Source organism: Cetorhinus maximus, chromosome 30 (assembly GCF_964194155.1).
Source record: "Cetorhinus maximus chromosome 30, sCetMax3.hap1.1, whole genome shotgun sequence".
Lineage (NCBI taxonomy): Eukaryota > Metazoa > Chordata > Chondrichthyes > Lamniformes > Cetorhinidae > Cetorhinus > Cetorhinus maximus.
In genome coordinates this window covers 593938-605080 of record NC_135908.1, presented here as the reverse complement: position 1 = coordinate 605080, position 11143 = coordinate 593938, and positions in this window count along the sequence as shown.

Here is an 11143-nt window from a genome sequence, read left to right as displayed (position 1 = left end):
TTCAAATGTCCAATTTCCTTTGAACTTTAAACTCTTGACAATGCATCCGCAATTATTTTTTTCTCATCCAGCCACATGTATAATCTGTAAATTAAATGTTTGCAGTAATAAACTCCATCTGAACAATCTTGCACTTTGATCTCAAAATTTGCCCAGAAATTTTAAAGGATTGTGGTCTGTATAACAATTGTTTCTGATGAATTGCAAGCAACATAAACCTCAAAATGCTGCAATGCTAACACCAGACCTAGAGTTTTTTGTTCGGTGGTTGAGTATCCTTTCTGATATACACCCAGCTTCTGTGAAAAACATCCTACTGGCTTTTCAATTCCTGTTTCATCTTCTTGCAGCTACACAGCACCATTACCCAAATCATTTGCATCAATTGCCAACTTAAACTGCTTGGCATAATAAGGTGCTGCCAAAACTGATGCAGTAGTCAACATAGTTTTTAAACCTCCAAACTCATTCTGACACTCCTGTGTCCATTGAAATTTCTTGTTCCTATTTAGTAGTTCAGTCCATGCAGCAAACAAGCTGCTAAAATTTGGTACAAGCTTCTAGTAAAATCCACTCATGCCCAGAAATCTCAAAACTTCCTGTTTTGTTGTCGGCACTGGGAAACTCACGATGACTTTTACTTTCACATCTCTTGGGGCCACCTGACCATGTATAGCCTTGATGTGTAACTTGTGCTTTTGCAAATTCATTTTTAGTCAAGTTCACCACCAAATTAGTTTCTCGCAGTTGATCAAACAGTTCTCTAAGATGCTGTAAATGCTCCTCTCACGTTTGGCTGAAAACTACCAAATCGTCAATATAAACAGCACATTTGCTGAGTCCTGCAATTGCTTTGTTTATCAGCCTTTGAAATGTTGCTGGTGCCTTCTTCATACCAAATAGCATAACTTTAAACTGATATAGTCCATCTGGCATTACAGAAGCCAATATCTCTTTTGCTCTCTCCGATAACGCTACTTGTCAATATCCTTGCAGGGAGTCAATCTTTGTGATAAACTCTGCTTGTCCCACTTCCTCAACCATAGAGTAGGATATGAACCAGCTTTTCTCACTGTGTTTACCTTTCAGTAAAGGGCGCACACAGTCTTTGCGTTCCATTCGGTCTCGGCACCATCACAATAGGTGAGCTCCAGTTCCTGCAACTAGATTCTATGATGTCATTCTGAAGCATGAATTCGATTTCTTTTTGTACTTCAGCTAATTTTACTGGATTTAATCTATAAGGATGTTGCCTTATTGAAACTGAATCTCCCACATCTACGTCATTTGTCACTACATTTGTTCTCTCCAGCTTATTTCCACAAATAGCTGTGTGACTGCAAGAGCTTTTCCAAATCACTTTGACACTGGTTTGGAAGGTAACTCAATATTACATTTAAATTTTTAAGTACCCCTTCATTGTTCAATTTAATTAGGGGAAAATCAATTTCAGAATCCTTCATTTCAGCCTCTTTCTCTTTATCTACCACTACTGTCAAAGCACTTCTTCGGCACACCCTCTGCTTCTTTCTTCTATCTGGAATATTTATTAAATAATTTACTTTGCTCACTTTCTTTTCAATCCTGTCAGGCCCACTAAACCTTGCCTTTAAAACTTCACCTGACACTGGTAACAAGACTAACACCTTTACTCCAGCAATGAAAGCCTTTTGCCCTCTTATCTGCATTTGTCTTCACCCCCTTGCTGTGATATCTTTAAATGTTCCTTAGCTAACACACATGCTCTGTTCAATCTTTCACTGAATTTTGTCACACAATCCAGGAGAGTAGTTTCTGAACTCTGATCCACTAGTTTCTCCTGAATCAACTTAAGCTGTCCCCTTACTTCATGACCGTAGACTAATTCAAAAGGACTAAATCCTGTCAATTCATTAGGAGCATCCCTAATAGCAAATAACAAGAACGGAATCCCCCGATCTCAGTCCTGCGGGGCAGTCTTGACTATAAGCTCTCATCATAGTTTTCAAAATTTGATACTATTTCTCTAAAGCACCTTGTGATTCAGGGTGATAAGCTGATGGCTTAAACTGTTTTATCCCCAGGCTGTTCATTACTTCCTTAAACAGCTGTGACATGACATTTGAATCCCGATCTGACTGTATTTCTTTTGGTAACCGACATCTTGTAAAAAAAACTTGGTCAACTCCTCTACAATTCTCTTTGCTGGAATATTTCATAAAGGTATTGCTTCCAGAAACCTGGCAGACGTGTCCACGGTTGGCAGCAAGTACTGATTTCCACTTTTGTTCATAGGGAGGGGCCCTACACAATCAATCAGGCTAAAAGGTTCCTCAAATGCTTGAATCAGAACTGAAGGTGCAGGTTCAATCACTGCTTGAGGTTTTCCTGTCACCTGACATGTGTGACATGATCTACAAAATTTGACTACATCTTTATGCAGTCCAGGCCAATAGAAATGTTTTTGTATTTTCGCCTGAGTTTTCCTAATTCCTAAATGTCTAGCTATTGGAATTTCATGGGCTACTCTCAATATTTCATTTCTGTATCCAGATGGTAAAATTATTTGACATAGTACTGCCCGCTTCTCATCTGTTGGAATATGAGACGGCCTCCATTTCCTCATTAACACATAACCTTTAAGGTAATAACATTCTGGAACACGTAATGCCTCTGTTTCCAAATAAGCTGTCTGATATAACTTCTTTATTCATTAACCCTTCTGCTGTAACTCTACCAATTTCACTGAACTAAACACTTCTGTCTCATTCTCTCCCACCTTCTCTTCCTGTACGATCTTTTCTAAGACAGCTCCAGCTAACTGGATGTCAGCATCCTTCCCCTGCCTTTTAGATTCCTCCTCCTCCTGTTTCAATCTATGAGTTTGTGATCTCATTACTACACAATCTGGAAACAATCCAGGTTGTTCTTTCTGCAACATCTCTGTTGAATGCATCTCCACAGGCTGCTCGACTAATATAGACATCACCAACATTTGTGAACCAGCTATAATCATTACTTAAGATAAATTGAACCCCTGCAAGGGACAGTTTGTCCACTACTCCAACAATCACTTCACCTGTTTTCAATTTGCTATTTAAATTTACCCTCCACAATGGTATAAGTTTAGCATCTCCATGAATTCCACTTATTACCGTTCTTTCCTGCAATACTCCCTCTGTACAACAAATAGCGCTATCCCATAACATTAAAGACTGACTAGCCCTGTATCCCTTAAAATTTTAACATCTTTGCTTGCTCCACTCTGTACGCATGGGAAGATTTCCCCTTCACACACAAAATCTTTAAACATTTCTGTAACCTGCCCCTCTAAACTCCCTTGGGTAAATTGTGAACATATTCCCACCTCTTTACCTATCACTGATTCTTCCTTCTTCACCTGTACACAAACCATTGGTTTTCCTTGCTCCTGGATCTCAAAACCCACAGTACTCTTAAATTCAGATCTTTTCTGTGTTCCAACAACTGCAAAAGGTTTTCTCTGTAGCCTCCAACACATTGACTTTGTGCGCCCCACCTTATTATAGTGAAAACATTTAAGTCATTGAGTGTCATTTCTATCCTCAGCACCTTCCTTTCTGACCTGAGGAGAAACTTCCTGAAAATGTCCGACTGCTCCTTCTCTTCCCTGACCATCCGCCTTCCTTTCACATTCCCTCTTCCTACCCTTCTCAGATTTAAAAGGGTGACGACAAAATGGTTTAGATCTATGGACTAGCTCATAATCATCAGCTATCTCTGCTGCTTGCCTTGCCATTTTAACTCTTTGTTCTTCCACATGAGTTCTAACTACCGAAGGAATTAAATCTTTAAATTCTTCTAAAATAATTACTTCTGTAACAGCCTGCATATGCTGTCTCTACCTTTAATGCCCACATCGACTGGTCAAAATTACTTTGTTTTACCCTGTCAAACTCAATATAAGTCTGGCCAGGCTGTTTCCTTACATTCCTAAATTCCTGTCTGTACGTCTCAGGAACCAACTCATGCGCACCTAAAATAGCCTTTCTTATTGCCTCATAATCCACCGATACCTCTTCTGACAGCGATGCATATACCCCATGAGCTCTGCCTACCAACCTAGACTGTAAAAGCAAAGTCCAGATTTCTTGTGGCCATTTCATTTCCTTAGATATTTTCTCAAATGAAATAAAGAACATCCCTACATCCCTTTCATCAAACTTTGGAAGAGCCTGTACAAACTTAAACATCTCCCCACTGGGTTTTAGATTGAAACTGGCTGTTTCCACATCAGAACCTTCCTCAGCATCTGAGATCTCTTTTTTAACTTCCAGCCCTTTAAGCTGATATTCTCTTTCTCTTTCTGTTTCTCTTTCTTCCATTGCTAATTTCTCCAGTTCCAATTCCCTTTCCTGTTTTCTTTCTCTCTCCTGACTATCTGCTTGCTCCCATTTAAATATTCGTTCTCTTTCCTTTTCCCCTAATTGAAGTTTTTTTTTTCATTTCCATTGCTTGTTCAACTTCAAGCCTCTTCATTTGTCACTGAAGTCTCACGACCTCCAGCTGTGACTTACTAGTTTCAGGTATCCCTTCCAATTTCAAATGCCGCGCTGTTACTTCAATTATGTCTGCTTCTTTGCCCCTGCAGTTAATTCTAACTGCAACTTATCCGCCAATCCTGTTAACTGTGCGTTCGTTACTTTTTGGTAAACCAATCAGGGTTACATCGTCTACTCCCAGAAAATTCTTAGCAATTGTTAAAGCCATTTTTGCAGTCTAACTGCTTTAAAATCCCTCAACAACAACTCCTGCACTCAATGTTCTTCTCACACTCGTAACCTTAAGGTTCACCAACCCCCACCCAATCAAGGAATTTTAAAAATCCCACAAAAAGCCCCCGATTTTATTATGATCTGGCAGGTGGTATTTGCCAGGCTGATCAAATCCACATGGGAAACTTGGCCACGCGATCACAACAATTTTGCAGTTTGTATTTATTATGAGAAGGCTTGTGCATTGAAGTCAGAGGTAATGAGTCCACTACCACTTTTAGAGATTAAATTAAAACACTTATTAACAAAAGAAGAACCAACTTAAACACATACAAGTTAACAGTTACACAGTTATAACAGTTCCTAAAATTCCTGCTTAACCAGACTCTTAACTACACACCACTTTAAGGCAACAGTCCAAATAGGTTTCAAATTTATAAAGTCATCCAGCAATTTTACCACAGGCACCGACTGGACAATGGACTTCAAAGGCTTTTAACACAACTTTTGGTTATTGGAATAGCAAACTTCTGCAGACAGCGAGAGGCTTTTCCCCCAAGCCTGTTTCACACAGTCACCTTTCAAGATTTCACATGACTTAACCTCACACAGACTTCCATCCTTCTTTGAATATATTTCTCCCTTTTTGATCTGTTAATCCCATTGTTTCCACTTGTCTTTAGAAGTTACTTTTCCCAGAATATAAAAATCTTTCATGTTATCATTATGGTCAGCACTTTTAGGAAAAATCAACGTAATAACCTTGCCTTATTTATCTTGCCAGTTGTAAACGTTTTCCTGTCCCTTTGAAAATCAAACACTTCTCCACGTATCTTAAAATGCAGGTTTCATTCACACTGTATCTGCTGACCTCACCCTAGCTCTACACATCTTCATTTTAAATGCCTGTTTTACACCTCACTTCTTTGATAATTTAACCCTTGATTGTTTGAATCTCTCCAATTAGGCGTCAGCACCTACCACAGCACAGAAAAGGCCATAACCAAAGGCACAGATGGATTGCCCTGTAACTAACATTATGCTTCCTCAACCTCCTTATCTTCTTTCAGCTTTTGATGGTGAGTCACACTAGGTCACTCCAATGCCTCTTTTGGTATCAGGTTGTAGCCACAGCATCTCCACAAATGGTGTTTTTTCCTGCCCCCAACAATATCACCTCTGGAGTCCCCTGCAGATTTACCCTTGGCCCCTCCTAGGGCCTAAGACCATAGGAGCAGAAGTAGCTATTCAGTCTGGTCTGGCCTACAGGCCCACAGCAATGTGGTTGACTCTTAACTGTCCTCTAAATAGGCCTAGCAAGGAACTCAGTTGTATTCAAGAAGGCAACTCACCATCACTTTCTCTAGGGCAATTAGAGATGGGCAATAAACGCTAGATTTGCCAATGATGCTCACATCCCATGAATGAGGGAAGAAAAAAATCTGATTCTGAGGCTAGAACATAACAAACTTAACAGAAGTTCTTCTGTCATTAAGTGGGGCAAATGAATTTAGAATTATACTTCATGGCTGAACAATACTGCACATTGTGGCAATAAAGGGTATATGGTGACCTTACTGGAGTCAGCAAACTGGCTGACTTGATCACTCACACAAAATGAGGTCAGTGAGATTTTCCCATTATTGTAATGAGCGCATATCTCACATTTGTTTCACATTTATATAGCACCATTTATAACCTCAGAACATCCCAAAGCACTTCACAGCGAATAAAGTATATTTGAATTGTAGTTGCTGTCGCGTTGTAATAAACACAGCAGCCAAGTTGTGCACAGCAAGCTTCCACAAGCAATGACCTGATAATGTGCAGATAATCTGTTTGTGTGATGTTGGTTGAGGGATAAATATTGGCCAGGACGCCAGGGATAACTCCCCTGCTCTTCTTTGAAATCTGTCTGTCTGTCTGTCTGTCTGTCTGTCTGTCTTTCATCCGTCCTTGTTCCGAGGGTTGGTAGCTCGATGAACAATCTTTCTCTGCTGATTTCTTTTCTCCGCTGCCCTCGCTGCCTGTACCATAGAGAGGCCAGTCCACGTCCTGATATTATCCGTGCCATCTCTGGTCTTCCTTGTTCACATTTTCCAGGTATTTTGCTTTGCAGTCCCTCCTTTTCTAAACGCTCTCCTCCTGTTCACATCAAGAGTCTAAAATATGTGAGTTTCCTGGATATCGCTGCCTCACACAAGCTCCTCTTCACACCAGCCTTCTCGAGCACTCACTCCTTTATCCGCTTGGCGTCCATGACACACATAATATCCGTCTAAATCCTTTCACTTCAAATGTTCTTATTCAAGCCTCATCAGTCTTCATGTTGTCAAGGAACTATCATATTTGTCCTAATATTATTGTGGGATATTTTAAAGCAGGTTTGTGTGTGTGTGTGTGTGTGTGTGCGTGTGTGTGTCTGTGTGTGTGTGTGTCTGTGTGTGTGTGGTTCCGTGTGTGTGTCTGGTTTAATTGGTCTGGAGGTGGGTAGACTGCAAGGTTTAAATTATCAAAGAAGTGAGATGTAAAACAGGCAATTAAAAATGAAGATGAGTAGAGCTAGGGTGAGGTCAGCAGATACAGTGTGAATAAAACCTGCATTTTAAGATAAGTGGAGAAGTGTTTGATTTTCACAGAAACATAGAAAATGTTTACAGCTGGCAAGATAAATAAGGCAAGGTTATTACATTGATTTTTCCTAAAAGTGCTGACCATAATGATAACATGAAAGATTTTTATATTCTGGGAAAAATAACTTCTAAAGTCAAGTGGAAACAATGGGATTTACAGATCAAAAAGGGAGAAATATATTTACAGAAGGATGGAAGGTTACGTGAGGTGTGTTTGTGTGAGATCTTGAAAGGTGACTGTGAGAAACAGGCTTGGGGAGAAAGCCTCTCGCTGCCTGCAGAAGTTTGCTGTTCCACTAACCAAAGTTGTGTTAAAAGCCTTTGGAAGTCCATTGTCCAGTCGGTGCTTGTGGTAAAATTACTGAATGACTTGATAAATTTGGAATCTATTTGGTCTGTTGCCTTAAAGGGGTGTGTAGTTAGGAGACTGGTTAAGTAGGAATTTAGGAACTGTTATAACTGTGTAACTGTTAAATTGTATGTGTTTAAGTTTGTTCTTCTTTTGTTAATAAATGTTTTAATTTAATCTTTAAAATCTCTCAAAGTCAGAGTGCACTCATTGCTTCTGAGTTCAGTACACAAGCCTTCTCGTAATAAATACAAATTGCAAAGTCATTGTGACAGCGTGGCCAAGTTTCCCTTGTGGATTTCATCAGCCTGGCATATACCACTTGCCATGTCATAACACTGATGGTGCAGCTTTCACAGCCGTACGTTATCACACAAGGACTTCCCAAAGACGCATTTTCATTGTAATTGAGATGCTGTGGCTACTCCATACTCCTGTCAGTGATTTCGCTACCCCATGGCCCGTGTTAAGTCTAGCCCAAATTTCTTTGGTAGACTCTGCATCTTCCGCAATGAGTGACCCAAGATAACGCAAGGTATCAACCAGTTCAAGCTGACCTTGGTTAATCAGAATCTTTCAGGTCTTTCCAGCCAATCGCCTTTGTCTTGTCGACATTGATCAGGAGATTGTATTTCTGGTTAACTTGATCGAGACAATCCACCAACTCCCGAAGATCCTCCACTGAGTTAGCCAGCAGAATAATGTCTTCAGGATATCGAAGATTCGAAACTCGCCGCCTGCCAATCGGTGCCCACCATGCGAAACTCGCCGCCTGCCAATCGGTGCCCACCATGCGAAACTGGCCACCTGCCAATCGGTGCCCACCATGCGAAACTGGCCACCTGCCAATCGGTGCCCACCATGCGAAACTCGCCGCCTGCCAATCGGTGCCCACCATGTGAAACTCGCCATCTGCCAATCGGTGCCCACCATGCGAAACTCGCCATCTGCCAATCGGTGCCCACCATGCGAAACTCGCCGTCTGCCAATCGGTGCCCACCATGCGAAACTCGCCACCCTTCACTCGGTGTCCCACCTTTGTATCCAAGTGTCTCTCTCATGACCGTTTCTGCTCGGATGTTTAATAAATATGCTGAGAGGACACACCCCCTGTCTAACACCCTTTTTGACTCAGAAACATTCTGAGAGGGTGCAGCAACTCTGACCCTAGCTCGTTACTTACGATAAAGCTTGGCTAGCAAGTTGATTAAATGTAATGGGTATCCCATGACTAACATTGTCAACCAGAGTTTTTCACATGAGACTGGATCAAATGCCTTCTGAAAGTCAATGAAGCACATGGATAATGGCTGCTGATGCTCTTGGATTTTGCACATTATGATTTGAAGATTAGTGACTTGATCTTTAGTTCCTCTTCCACGTGAAACCCAACTTGTTCATCAGCAACCCCACTCTCTGTCTTTTCCAATCCATTCCGGTTTGATCCTGAGCAAGATTTTACTAGCGTGGGAGATCAAAGCAATTGTTCTATAATTTGGGCACTGTTTCAGGTCACCTTTCTTCGGAAGAGGGATAAAGGTGGAGTCAGTCCAGTCCTCTGGCCAATCGCCAGTCTCCCATAGTGCTACATGTATTCTATACATCCTTTCCCCTATTGATCCTCCTCCCTGTTTATGTAATGCTGCCAGTATATCATCCAGGCCTGTGGTCTTATGGTTGGCCATCTGATGAATGGCTCACTGTACCTCAGCTCAAAGTGGAGGAGAAGTGGATATAAACCAATCAGTGACAGGGCAATGGTTGTGTGTCTTAACACAAAACCAAGAGACATCACTTTCAAGTTTAATTCTTTGAAATAGTGCAATACAATTGTTTACGTTGCCTATGAGGGCGGACAGAACCTCAGTTTAACATCTCCATTTAAAGACATTAGCTCAATACAGCAGCCGTCTAGATTGTGTACACTATTCCCTGCAGTAGGATTTGAACTCACAAGCTTTGAAGTCAGAAGCAAGAGCTCTACCAATTAAACTCCTGCATTTTGCCTCTGCTAAATAATAGATAAATAGATAAATGAAAATAATTTATCTAGAGCTCAGTTAATATAGCAACTGCTGAGGGACTATAATTCATAGAACCGTGTGTTAGGGTATAATACCAGGCAGGGCTACCACTCTCGATCATTATCCAGTGTCAGCTGTTGGAATATGCCTGGCTGCCAAAATGCCTCAGGGTGCAATCTCAAAGGTTATGGCATTTCGCAGACTCGCTCCTGAACCAAGAGTCCAAATATTGCACAAGTCCCTCTCTCTCCTTACAGAGTCTACCTTTTTGGCCTGGATCCAGCCAGTGGGGCTCATGTGTGTCCTTGTGGAGGTCAATCATCTGGCGTACTGACCCTCACATGGACACCAGCCTCTTACTTTGCAGCCCAGTTAAGTGGACCCATCCCTTTACCTGAAGTCTGCCTAGGCACGTGCACATAGAAATTCCACCTCTTAAAATTTATGATAGATACTGAAAATGGCCACGATCTAGCCAAACTGCTTCCCTGCCTTTTCCCTGGGTGTTCCACCATTCTCTGGTTGCGGGAAATTGTTGTGGAATTTAACTCCTGCGTCGACAAATGCTGGGTGAGGATTGAGTTCAGATGTGATGCCTGCCATAGTCAAATAGCCATCATAAATGAAGAAGGGGATGGAATAAAATGCAGGAGGTGGTGCAAGAGGCTTGTTAGCTGTTCTAAGGGGGAAAGTTGGGCTAACGTTTTCAGTGGCTGTCATGACTCAGTTGGTAGCGCTTGTCTCTAAATTCAAGGCTCAAGTCCCTCTCTGGGTCTAAAATCAAAGCTAACACTACAATGCAGTACTGAGAGGGTGCTGCATTGTTGGAGGTGCTGTCTTTCATATGAGATACAATATTAAAATGAGGCCCCCATTTATCTATTGTGTCTATGTAAAAGATACCAGGGATACAAATAGTCACTTGGTATTCCAGAAGTTGGAATCTTGCTGAAAAGAGAGACATGTTGTCAAAGATTTCTGTCCTGCACTCATCAGGACAAATGCAAGAATGCCAAATTTCAAACAATCACAGTAATTTATACTACAGGAGAAAAAGATGCTGATTGGCCAAGGCCTTGTCATGATGAAAGCAACAGGGAGCTCGAGGCTCCCTCAGCTCCTGGATAATTCAAAAAAGGCACAAGGCTTGAACATATTCCTTTTGTTTGCAGTGAATGTGACCCGTTTGGCATTTTGGCATTCTTCGTTTGTCCTGATAAGTGCAAGACGAAAAGTTTTGGCAACATGCCTCTCTGTTTAGCAATATTCAAATTTTAGGATTAAGTCCCATTTCAGGAACATAAGCAAGTCATCTATGCTGACACCTTGGTGTGGTGCTGAGGGAGCACTGCACTGTTGAAGATGCCGATTTTTTTGGATTAGAATTTCAACTGAAGCCCTGTC